Source organism: Cryptotermes secundus, unplaced genomic scaffold (assembly GCF_002891405.2).
Source record: "Cryptotermes secundus unplaced genomic scaffold, Csec_1.0 scaffold1170, whole genome shotgun sequence".
Taxonomy (NCBI): domain Eukaryota; kingdom Metazoa; phylum Arthropoda; class Insecta; order Blattodea; family Kalotermitidae; genus Cryptotermes; species Cryptotermes secundus.
The window spans coordinates 1,189,148-1,202,214 of record NW_019738365.1 but is presented as its reverse complement, the minus strand read 5'-3'; positions in this window follow the sequence as shown (position 1 = coordinate 1,202,214).

Sequence of the window (13,067 nt, the reverse complement as noted above, 5' to 3'; positions counted from 1 at the left end):
TTACTTCCATCTCTAATGCAATTTTATTTGAAATTTCTCCTTAATTTAAAATAATATTAAAATCACAGTTAAACTGCTATATGTTGTGGCCTTGCTTGGTCGTCCTCATGCATCTGTTCATTTGTTGTAATTGTTACAGTTAATTAGTTCGTAGGTTAAAATAATCCGTTGTTATTGCATTTCTGTCGTTCATATTAAAATACGTTTGCTTGAGAAGGTCACTCTTCGTCTATTCTTTCGCCACTTTTTGTGCGACATCCTTGTTTATTTGTGTTGTTTTGTATAGCCCAACGAATATCTGCGGTATTATTACCATTGTTATTTTACGTGCCGTATTATTATGTATTTTCCCACGTAGTGGCTCTGGCCGAGCTTCCTCCCCCCTTGGCACTACAGCCCCAGTGGGCCTAGGCCTACCTCCATGAATTCCTCCGTTCACTTCGGTTTTTCTCGGTCTTACACATACGGTAGGACTCCTTGGGCGGGTGATCAACTCGTCGCAAGGCTTCTACCTGTAGACAAACACAGAAAAACGCACACAAACATCCATGCCCTGAGTGGGATTGGAACCCACGATCCCGGCTTTTGAGCGAGTGAAGACAGTGCATGCCTTAGACCGCTCGGCTACCGTGACCTCTGGCCGAGCTTACGCCACTTCATTGTTATGCAGTACAGTGTAGCAATTTCAGCAAATGAACAGTTGCCTGAGGATGACCAAGTAAGGCCGAGACCTGTAGTAGTTTTATTATAGTTTTAATATTATTCTGAATTAAGGAGAACTTGTAAACCAAGTTGTATTAAAGACGGAAGGAAGTGTGTGAAGTGATACATCAATGAAACAGGTTGCTGAAAAGAAGTATTCTTCTTACTCCTTAGGAGTGTCTATAGAATTTTCATGAAAAACGTAAGCTATCGTATTGCACAGTAGAGAGACAGAAAGAACACTTGCCTTGACTCATCTTTGTCCGTCACACTATTAATAGTATAAAATGATTCTCAAGACCGTTTAGTGTGATTGATTGATTAATAAAAGTTGTATTCAATTACTTCATTTTCCTTAACATGTTTTGGTCGGATTGACCACCTTCAGACGGACTTAATCAGAATTTAGGAAACCACAATTACAATGCCATTAATATAAAAGTTATACGTTGCAACTACAATAAGCACATAAAGTGGTTGGAACATTTATAATTTATTAAAACTAATTTACATAGTGAAGTATTTAAAAGTAAAGTTATAACAAATTTTGTTAAAACTAGAACCAGTAGAACATTATTGTTGCACATTGGATTAGAAAGCGCGGGGGCACACGGTAGCTTAGCTGGTTGAAGCACTATGCTACAAGCTGGAAATTAGCGGGTTCGACTTCCTATACGGTCATTAGATTTATTTAATTACGTAATACTTCCAGCCGCACTGTGGCCCTGGCCCTGGGGTCGACTCAGCTTCTGATAGAAATGATTACCAGGAATCTTCCTAGGTATAACGAGTGACAACCTCACCGCCATCTGTGAGCGGATTGTCTAGAAACTGTGGAAGCCTCGTCATCTCAACCCTATGGATCTCCACAGCCGGTTACAGGGACAACTTTATCTCTTTATGTCAGAAAGCGTACAAAAAGCTGTCATCTTAACAATGAAATTTTTCTTTATGTATGAAAACATTTCTCATTACATTATGAAGTTTATTACATCGCCCCATTTCATTATGTCCTTGCAGTGTATGGTTTTATCGACATTGACAACATGGTCCAGCTCGATGGGTTCATTGGGAGAGTATTCAGCTAAGCAGGGTAAAGTAGGGTTCATAACAAAGTTCTGCTGTACACAATATCTCTAAGTACATAATCATGTTAATTGAGGAACTGATCAGTTCCATCAACACATTGTCGTTCTCACAGTTGTGCAAAATCTATACGTAGTGAAACAACAAAGCAAACTAATGCCACCATAACACAGTCTCACAAATAAACGTGAGGAGAGAGACAGAAATTCATGAATATTGCAGCTGTGATATACTATGCTTCTACTGCGAAAATACATCAGTGCGCCGCAAAATTAATATCCAACATAAATGTGTAGTATTCACGGTAGACTTGGGTAACTGGAATATTACGCCAAAGACCCTACAGACATCGACCGTGTTCAATACTTTTCATAGGAGCTTCATTTTCATTCAACTATCATTTATACACACGTAGTTTCCCATCACTCACTCATGGATCTGAGCCCTTCTGGAGGATCCGCAAATTCTGCAGCTACTCAAGAACTGCCCAGCATTTTATGGAACCCGAAAGTTTATTACCGTGTTCACAAGAGCCCTCCACTAGTTGATATCCTGAGCTAGATCAATCCAATCCATACCATCCCATCCTACCTCTCTAAGGTCCATTGTAATATTGTCCACCCACCTACGCCTTGGTCTTCCTAGTGGTCTCCTTCCTTCTGGATTTCCCACCAATATCCTATACGCATTCCTCGTCTCCGCCATTCGTGCTACATGACCTGCCCACCTCGTCCTCCTTGACTTGATAATTCTAATTATATTTGGAGAAAGGTACAAGTTATGAAGCTCCTCATTATGCAATTTTCTCCAACCTCCTGTCATTTCAGCTCTCTTCGGTCCAAATATTGTCCTCAAACACTCTCAGTCTATGTCCCTCCCTTAATGTCAGAGACCAAGTTTCACACCCATACAGAACCACAGGCAAAATTATAGTTTTCTATATTCTAATTTTTATGTTTTTGGACAACTGAGGAGAAGACAAAAGGTTCTGGACTGAATGGTAGCAAGCATTACCCGAGTTCAATCGCCTCTTAATTTCCTCCTGAATCAGGTTTCGATCTGTGATCGTTGTTCCCAAATATCTGAACTGTGCCACATTTTCAAAACTGAATATAGGATATATAAAATATATATAATGGGGTAAGTCTACACAACAATATTTCCGAAAAAACAAAACAGGTATTACTGTACCAGTATTTGTTTATTGGCTGTTAACGCTACATATTTTTACCCCTTATGTTGGTTCATCATCAGGCGTATAATAATAATATTATTAGCTTTTGAATTGCGTCTTAATTCAATATGAATCCATATTGTGTTCTTATGAATTTTATATACATAATTTGAACTTACACTAAAAACTTGATGTTAAGAAGGTAAAAGTTAAAATTAAAATTAAAATTTACAATAATTGATATGTTTGTGATAGTAGTCTAAACCTCCTTAAAACTGTGACGGCTATGTATTGATTTATTGACATGAGCAGACTGGCCGGTGTTCAACCTGACTCACGAGAGAACACCTCACAACTGATACTGCTCTGGGCATTCCAAAGCCGTCAAGGGACGGTGGCGCCACTTAAAAATAAATTTACATACTGCTATCCCATGACTTTTGGCACTTGAGTGTATATTATACGTGTATATCCTATGTATGACACACAACAGAATTTGAGAGAATAGGATAATCTGAATGCTATAGACAAACATGTAATTGAATAAATTTGGTTCAGCAATGACGAGTGTCACTTGCATTAGGAGGTTACTGTTAAAATAAGGATGTCCATCAGATCAGAATGTGTAGGTCTGTTATCAGATACAACTTATTTATTGGGCCGTCACAACACAACAATCAAGGAACTTCAGGGACAACGCCCAGATACAGTTCACTACATGTTTCGGCCACTAGTGACCATCCTCAGGTGAATAAACTTCAACAAACATACACCACTGAACTGCAGCACGTAAAGTCCGATACAGTGTCGTAAATCATTTAAGACAATTATAATAAGAACACAAAATATAGGTTATTCAAAACCAATAAAAGTCTTATATAAAAAACCAAATTAAAACCTGACTGATGTTTTATAACATCGAATCAGTCGTTGGTTCCACCTCACATACGCATCCGTCGACAAAGAGCAAATTACGATGTTTCATTATAAAATTGTAAAGGAGGCTCAATAATTAATGGAATAGTTGGAGCCTCATCATGCAGAGAATTGTACGTAATGTATGGGAGGTAAACAATGTATTGTAACACAGCAGGATGCACGAAATGAAAATTACTGTTATCATATGTTTCGTTAAATATAGCTGTGTTACACTGTATGTTAAGTTGGTCTTCCAGATCTCACTTACTAAAACTTAATTATTATAATTTGATGAAAATATGCTTCGTCCTATAAACTGACTGTCTTCTTTTCAGTTTCTTGCTGAACGTATGAGTGGATGTGCAAGATGTCAAAAGTAACGGTAAGTACACTTACTGCGCTTTATGAATAAAGTAAGACACGTGCTTACTTCTCTTAATAAACAGCCTAAAGATTTCTTTTTAATCTATTTTTGCATGTAAAACAAATATCCCTTTAANATACTGCAGATAGCAGTAACCGTAAATCTGTAATTTTGGTGATTGTAAGCGCGAATGTGAAATAAAATTCGCTACATCGAATACATCGAGAATTTATTTGTCGCGATATACGCCCGATACGCGACAATACACATGTCTCTAAGTACTGTCGTGCCATGTTCTGGGTGTGTGGTAGAACTGATCACATTAGATAACCTGTAAGAAATATTTAGAAATGGAATGTTCCAGACGTATTACCCCAATTTATAAAACAAATGTTACGTTTAGTGATGAGGGTATTTGTCGGCCGTGATTGGCTGCATACACATAAGTACGGTGTCAATTGCAGGACGAGATTCGAACATTCAAACGAGATACAGATAACTGACAACTGACAACAACTTACTTTTGAATACACAAAGTATAATTTCTAACTGTTCTGATATTTATGTCAGTGACACTAGATGTCACCGTTAAATATTTATACACAGAGCGAACTATGACTTTCGAGACAACAGGGCTCTGTGAACATAATGTGCTTCATCTCTTCAGACCTTTGCCACATATTTAGGATCGAGAGTGCACTGCAAATTTTTTAAACAAACAGTAATTTTAAATATATATTTTAGATGTGTTGGATAACTATGACCGTCACTGTCACATGAATATCACACTGAGTCACGGCATCTTCATTAAATAGCATACAGTTCGGTCCCTTTGCCAGATTTCCAAATAAACATATGTATTTATAGTGTGCAGCATACGTATCACTCACTCGCTCATGGAGCTGAGCCTTTCTTGAGAAGCCACCAATTGTGCAGCCACTTAAGAACTTCCCAGCATTTTATGGAACACGAAGGTTCATTACCGTGTTCACAAGAGCCATCCAGCCGTCCCTATCCTGAGCCAGACCAATCCAATCTATCCTCCTTGGTCTTCCCAGTGGTCTCTTTCCTTCCGGCTTTCCCACCAATATCCTATATGTATTTCTCCTCTTCCCCATTCGTGCTACATGCCCTGGTCATCCCGTGTTGAATATAAAATGCATACGACAAATATTCTGAAACTACTTGAAGGACACATTTCTGTGGCCTTCGTATTTTTCCTAAGAAGAGTCACGTTTAAAAAATCTTGATTATATTTTATTGGAGTTTATATGAATCGTATAGACATTGTACGCATTAATGTTTTCAAGCCCCGCAAAAATTATTAACAGGTCGTTCTGTCTCACAGAAAGAAAACATGTGCATGTCGAAAGTTTTTCCTCCGCTATTACTTACAGTTTTCTCTCCAATTCGAACTGTATTAATAAACTATAAATGCATGACATTAGATAATGCACTATCTCGAATTTCTTGTAGCTACATGGTCGTGTAAAGAAATTTCCAGGAAAACATTCAGGGAGCGTTTACAAAGAGAGCTCATTAGCACATTCCTGTCACCAAATTAAAAATTACTTCCTACGCGGAATTCTGCACGCAGAGAGTAGCTTGATCATGTATTTCCTTTCATTTTGCATTCTTTCGCGAAGTGCACGAAATTAACAGCCGATAGGAAGGTCATTTCTCCGCATATTTTAGCCTAGCCGGCATACTTCGTGTACGACAATGCTCATAAAAGTATTTAGACTAAATTTTATATGCGGGGAGAGATTAATTTTGGTCATTTGGTCCGTTTTCGTCTATGACATAACCGAAATCGAGGTGCATGTGATCAGTGTCCTTTTGAAGAAATTTTCGTGTTATTACATTTCCCTGAATATTCACTAGTACGAAATAAAATTAAATATAATTAATATCTTATTTTATATCATCAAAATAAACCTGTTCTGTACGCTCAATGCATACATGGAGACAGAATTTAATCTCTATTCACGGAACTGTTTGTGAATGCAATCAATTTTGAACAATAATTTTAAATCTGTAATAAAACAACGGAAAGCGAATTGTATAAAAAGCGTTTTTTTTTATTGCTAGTGGGGTGGGACTAAGTCCCTTGTACTGCGCCCACTTCTGGCCTATTGTACCAGCCCCAGATGATAGGTGAGGGTGCTTGTGGAGAAATTGGTGAAATGAAGATTGGCAGGGGAAACCGAAGTACTCGGAGAAAACCTGCCACAACGCCACTTTGTCCACCACAAATCCCATTTGACCAGCCCCGGGATCGAACCCGGGCTGCTGCTGTGGGAAGCCAGCGACTAAGCACCTGAGCTATGGCGCGGCCACTAAACAAATTAAAGTCTGCATTAAAATTCCAACCGGTGTCTATATTATGTCACTAAATCTACGTTAGTTTATTTTGAAGTTGAACGGGTTAACATTTCATCTGTCTTATCTCTGCTATGCGAAGAGAAACTACTTGTGTGCTTCTCAAACCTGTTCGTAACAGTTAAATCGGCTTCGGAAACTTTCGGAAATATATCATAACCCTTAAAAATAGAACTAATTCTAAATAATACGCATATATTCGCCGGTCACGGTAGCCGCGCAGTCTAAAGCATGAAATGTCTTCGCTCGCTCGGAAGCTGGGATAGTGGGTTCGAATCCAACTTAAGGCATAGGTGTTTGGTGTGAGTATGCTTTTATTCTATGTTTGTTCTGTTCTCTGTTTAGGAAGAGGCTTTGCGACGAGCTGATCACTCATCCAAGGAGTCTTACCATCTGTGAAAAATGATTACGGAACTAAATAAAAGGCCTGGGCCCTAAATGGGCTGGAAGAGCCATTGAAAAGAAAATGCAAACACTCGTTTCATAAAACAAAGGAATTATATTATGCCTCCACTACGACGACCAACTGGGTAATGCGGTTTATAGAAACAAAAATGGCTGTTTATTATGAGAACCGTACACAACATGTAGCGATTTAGTATGTTACAGCAGGTGGTATATTTAGAACTTCCGGAATATATATTTCTATGATGAGTCTCCCAACTTTGAGGTTAACGAATTAAGTATAATTAAGATACATAAACTGCAATCTTGCTAACTTATAGGCATAATAACACAGTGGGTTAATTTGTTTGGAAGATTTCATGCCCTGGCAATAAGATTTGCCTCCCTGTGGACCGAGATCGTTGCAAGGTGGCGGTTAACCTGCGAGGAATATGTGTTCGTTCCCTAACCAAGTGAGAGGGCTTATTTACGCAGGCTCAGAAAACCCACAGGACTAGCGTCACGCATATAACACTTAGCTTATTTAATTTGAAGTGAGTTTCGAGAAGTTAATTTCGCACCCCTCGCAACTAGAGGCCATCCAATGGCCCTAGATTCCATGGTTTATTCATTGTACGGAACTTATATAGAGAATATACCCTGAAAGAACACCCATCCTTACTTACTTACTTATGGAGCTGAGCCCTTCTTGAGGAGAAGCCTAGTCTGCAGCTACTTAAGAATTTCTTAGCATTTTATGGAACCCGAAGGTTCATTACCGTGTTCACAAGGGCCCTCCACTGGTCCTTATCCTGGTCCAGATCAATCCAATCCATACCATCCCATTCTGTCTCTCTAAGATCCATTTTAATATTGTCCACCCACCTATGCCTTGGTCTTCCTAGTGGTCTCTTCTCTTATGACTTTCCCAGGAATATCCTATACGTATTCTTCTACTCCCCTAATCGTGCTACATGCCCTGCCCATCTCATCCTCCTTGACCTGATCATTCTAATTATACTTGGAGAAAAATACAAGTTATGATGCTCCTCATTGTGCAGTTTTCTCCAACCTCATGTCACTTCATCTCTCTTCGGTCCAGATACTCTCAACAACCCATCCTGCATTTATTTTGTTCCATCTGCACGTCTTCCTCAACCGATAGTGACCTATTTCATACACTGCACAAAAATTTTGACGGGCCTGATTCAGGCTTACTGGTAGCTTCACCGAGATTCGAAGACGATATTCCTCGAATACAAGTCTTCAGCGATACGCCTATACAGCCATGCTCGGCACAAATAATGTACGTCCACAGAAAGACGCAGCGTCTGGTTTGGGTATTCCGTATTGAGGGGGTGGGTTTCCCCATGCACTTAGACCGGTTACTGGTCCATTGTGCGTCCCCCTTTAATTTCTACTGTCTCCATACCCTACCGGTACTGGTGCTTACTATCAGCCCCTTTCTGCCAGCGAGGTTCCAACCTCTTACTGGCAGTGGTATCTAATAGTTAGTCCCTTTCTGTCAGCGAGGTCGTCCCTCCTCTGGCAGGGGTTCCTAGTCCCTTTCTGCCAGCAAGGTTTCTACCCTCTACTTGGCAGTGGTATCCAATACTTTAGTCCCTCTCTGTCAGAGAGGTCCCCCCTCCTCTGGCAGTGTTACCTGATACTTCCCCCATCTACCGGAGGAATTGGAAACTAGTTGGGCGGGAAACTTTGCGTAATTTTGCTCAGAGGTCTTCTAGAGACATGAGGTTCTTTTACGTGCCGAAAATATACGACACGGGACCCACGGCTTAAAGTCCCTCCCGGAGGACTTGTTCCCTGAATTTTTCCGCCCTTAAAAATTCGACGACTTCCGCCGGGTTTTTGAACCCGCGTACCTTAAGTCATGAGGTGGGAACGTTACCCCTGGTGTGGGTAAATGCTATAGCAAGGCTCAGCTCGAAGAGTACGTTTCCTTTCATATTCATGTTTTGATGAGGCTTTGCCGTCTGCGTATGATGCAATATTCGAACCATTCACACGGTACTAATTTTCTTCAGACTCATGGCCTGGAAATTTAGTGTCCTATTATCCTCGTTCCGGTCACAGTTCCCGGGCAGTCTAAGGCATGAACTCTCTTCGTCCTCTCAAACAGTGGGGTCGTGGGTTCGAATCCCACTAGAGGCATGGATGTCTGTGTGCGTTTATTCTGTTTTTGTGTTGTTCTCTGTTTAGGTAGCGGCCTTGCGACGGGCTGATTCCCCGTCCAAGGAGTCCTGTCAAATCTATAAATTAAGCAACTGAAAAAGCGGCCAAGTTCGACAAGGACTGTACAGCCATAGACAGATAGACGGACGGACGGATAGACGTACAGACAAATAGATAAGAGATATCCATTTTCTACTTTGCAGGAGAACTCGCTGCAGCTGCCAACAAAAGGCTGTTGGGATGAAAATGTTATGGATTCTCCGAAAAATATTTGAAAACTGTTACATTTTGCTGTAGAAAGTGAAAGTCTATTTTAAGTAGCCTCAAGATCGTACCTGTTAGTTTCTGTGTCCTAAGTAAACTATCCGTTGAGTGGTTTCAGATTAGTGTCAGGTTAATGCACAGTGGCCGGGTCTTCTAAGCGGGATTATGAGCCTTCGGGGAATTTAATGACCATCTGCTTGACTGTTAGTTTCTCGCTCCACGCTATGGACTTGGTAAATTAAGCTGCGTTCTACTTGCATGCTGTCACTTTGCTGTTTACATCCATAGACTTGGCACTTTATTTGACTGTACAGCGAGGTTTAAACGGGATACAGATAGGCTGTTTGTATCAGCATGAGATAGAGATATGAATCTGACGTTAATGGGAATACTTGAGTTTGTGGTTTGTCTTTGTAGTTTAACTTCCGACACTTTTGTAACCGAACTTATGAAGACGTGATGAAATTAGGGGGTTCCCGGATTAATATATGTTGATATGGAGAACAGAAGGTGGAGCCATGAAACACATCGAAGTACTTTGCAAGCATTCGCCTTAGTATCTGAATCCCTGTAACATCCCGTGGAGACCCATAGGGTTGTTAGACGTCGAGGATCCCACATTTTCTCTAGACAGTCGGCTCACAGACGGCGGTAAGGCTGTCAGCCTTATACGCCGGCCACATTTTAACCTCCTTCCCCCCTCCGGAAGATTCCTGGTACTCATTTCTATTACAGACTGGGTTGATCCCAGGGACATAGTGCAGCTTGAAGGATTAGGTAAGTTGAAAAAATCAACCTAATCGGGACTCGAACCTGCACCCTTCCTGCTTGTAACACCGTGCCTCAACCAACTACGCTATCTCAATATCAGTGAATAGAAAATGCCTCGGATATCGAATAGCGAACATCTTCAGTACAAGCAAGAATTGAAACTTACAACACAGCATCCTAATCTGAACAACACGGGTATGGGTAAGTCACAAAAGTAAAGCGTTTCCTCATTGAAAGTAAAGATATCTTATGCAGAAGATTGATACAAATGACTATGAAGGTATAAACATGGTTTTCAACCTTGGGATTTACATAAAACTGTCGTTACATGAAAAGGTTGGATCATTAGGCCTCTGTTATACATTTTATATTCGTGCCATGAGGTAGCTTGCATGTGAGACATCTTGCTTTTATGAAGGAATTTTGATTCATGCTCGTCTGAGTATACCGAAGGTCTTGATTGTCTTAGAATTTTTGTCTCACATTAGACAAGTCACTCGCTCGAGTTTTTATCAGACATCTAGTTATTCTGAACGGTGTTTTCATGGTCTTTTACACTCCCAATATTTAAATGTTGAAATGGTATCGTAAAATAGAAAGCGAAGGAAGATTGGAAGAAAGAGGTTGTGTGTTTTTGAATGATTTGTAACAGTAATCATAACCATCGATCATGTGACATTATACAAACCGTACAAATGACTGAGTGCGTATAAACACTGAATGAGTGAATTACACCTCTTAGATCGACATCTGTCAGAACACATCTCAAAATAACGGCCGGACGGAGACTACTACGTTACAGAACATCATGACATTAGAAGTTTGTATTCCTATTTCTCTACTCTACATTTTAAATTCCTTTACATTTTTGGGGAACTTTTTGGCAACGGGGAACGAACATAAATCCAAGTAAAATGTAAGAACACGTACAAAGAAGGAATTAATAATTAAATTAACGAATAAATGAACAACTCAACTAATCAAGATGGTCTGAGACGATAGTAGGTTTCCGGACCGAGAATCGAAACCGGGACTAACGAATGATGCTGTCGAGAGGGTAGTACTTCTTCATATTTCGGAGGCCCCCTATTCTAATCTCAGCTCTGAGAGCCGATTTCTTGACTGAGACTTTTTGTGAGTTTTCCGAGTCCATTTAGTAAAATTCCGATGTAGTACCTCAAATTAGGTCACGCCGGGGAACGCAGCAGCATAGTTGGTTGAGACAATATGCTACAAACCGGAAGGTCGCGGTTTCGAGTCCCCATGAGGTGGATTTTTTCAATTGACCTAATCCTTCTAGCCGCACAATGGCCCTGGGTTCGACTCAGCCTCTAACAGAAATGAGTGCCAGGAATGTTCCTGGGGGTTAAAGGGCAGCCGGTGCGTAAGGCTGACAATCTCACCGCCATCTGTGAGTTGACTGTCTAGAAAATGTGGGAGCCTCGACGTCTCACAATTTTATGGGCCTTCACGCCCTGTTACAGGGATAGTTTTACCTTTTACCTTTAATTACGCCACACTGGTTTCCTCTTACATCATTTTCATTGTGGTATTCACTAGTCAGCCTGTAATTCGACGCTATTTAATTTCATCCACTGAGAGCGTCGTTGCATAAACGCACAAAATCAAAATTGCACCTACCGTAGCCACCGTTCGACAGAGATATCTATTGATATAAGTTGCCACAGATAATACCAACAAATAACTGAAACACAACAGTTTATTATACGCATATTAACTGTACACGAAACTGAAGAGTACTGAGAATTGTTTTCCATAAATGCCTAGTGAAGGAAACCCGTTATTAATACGAGTCTGAATGCTGGGAGACCTGTGAAGCCGGACGAAAAAAAAAAAACAATTGAAATGTCTGAGTTGGTGTGGGCGGGATCTCATATGAATCGCTGCTTGAGGAATTCAGTGACGCATCATAATGCAGAATTCAGTTCCTTCGTGTGCAATCAGATTTCACAACTGTAATCGCTTCCCAACCTTCAGCATCTCTGCAATTTGTAAAGGGCAGGCTTATATCTCAGTCCCCTAATTGTAGTACATATGCGAAATTTTAATGCGAACAAAGACCTAATCAAATGCACGCTCGTGTGCTTTCTGTCATGTGGAAGCCCTGAAATTCCTGAAACAGAATCATCAAATTAGAATAATCACCATTTAAATACATGTACATAATGCATCATAAAAATGAACCCGATCAAAAGAACAAATTTTAAAGTTTAATTGTATTTTTTTCGTTGCCGGGGATTGAATCGCTTATGTCCAGACAGTAGCCCGTCTGTCTTCCTCTCTTACTAATTTCTTCTCTTTTTTTTTCTTGGCACTACAGCCCCAGTGGGCCTAGGCCTACCTCCATGAACTTCTCCGTTCACTTCGGGTTTTCTAGATCTTACACATGCGGTAGGACTCCTTGGGCGAGTGATCAGCTCGTCGCAAGGCCTCTACCTGTACACAAACACAGAAAAACGCACACGCACCAACTAAACAGCCATGCTCTGAGTGGGATTCGAACCCACGATTCCGGTTTCCAAGCGAGCGAAAACAGTACATGCCTTAGACCGCTCGGCTACCGTGACCGGCTCTCTTACGGCTAGTCCTATTAATTAAAATTGACTGAGATGAATACATGCTCCCTTTAAACGGAATAGACACGTTTTCTGAGCCGATCTACTTCCGCCGTTCTTATTAACTGTACAGTGGTCTCTGTTGCAATAGATCTGTCAGACATTCCGGTAGGACTCCTCGCAAGAGCTCTATCTCATACACAGCAAAACACACAAAAAGAGCGGGAATTCAACGAGCGTAGTTCGTACCCAC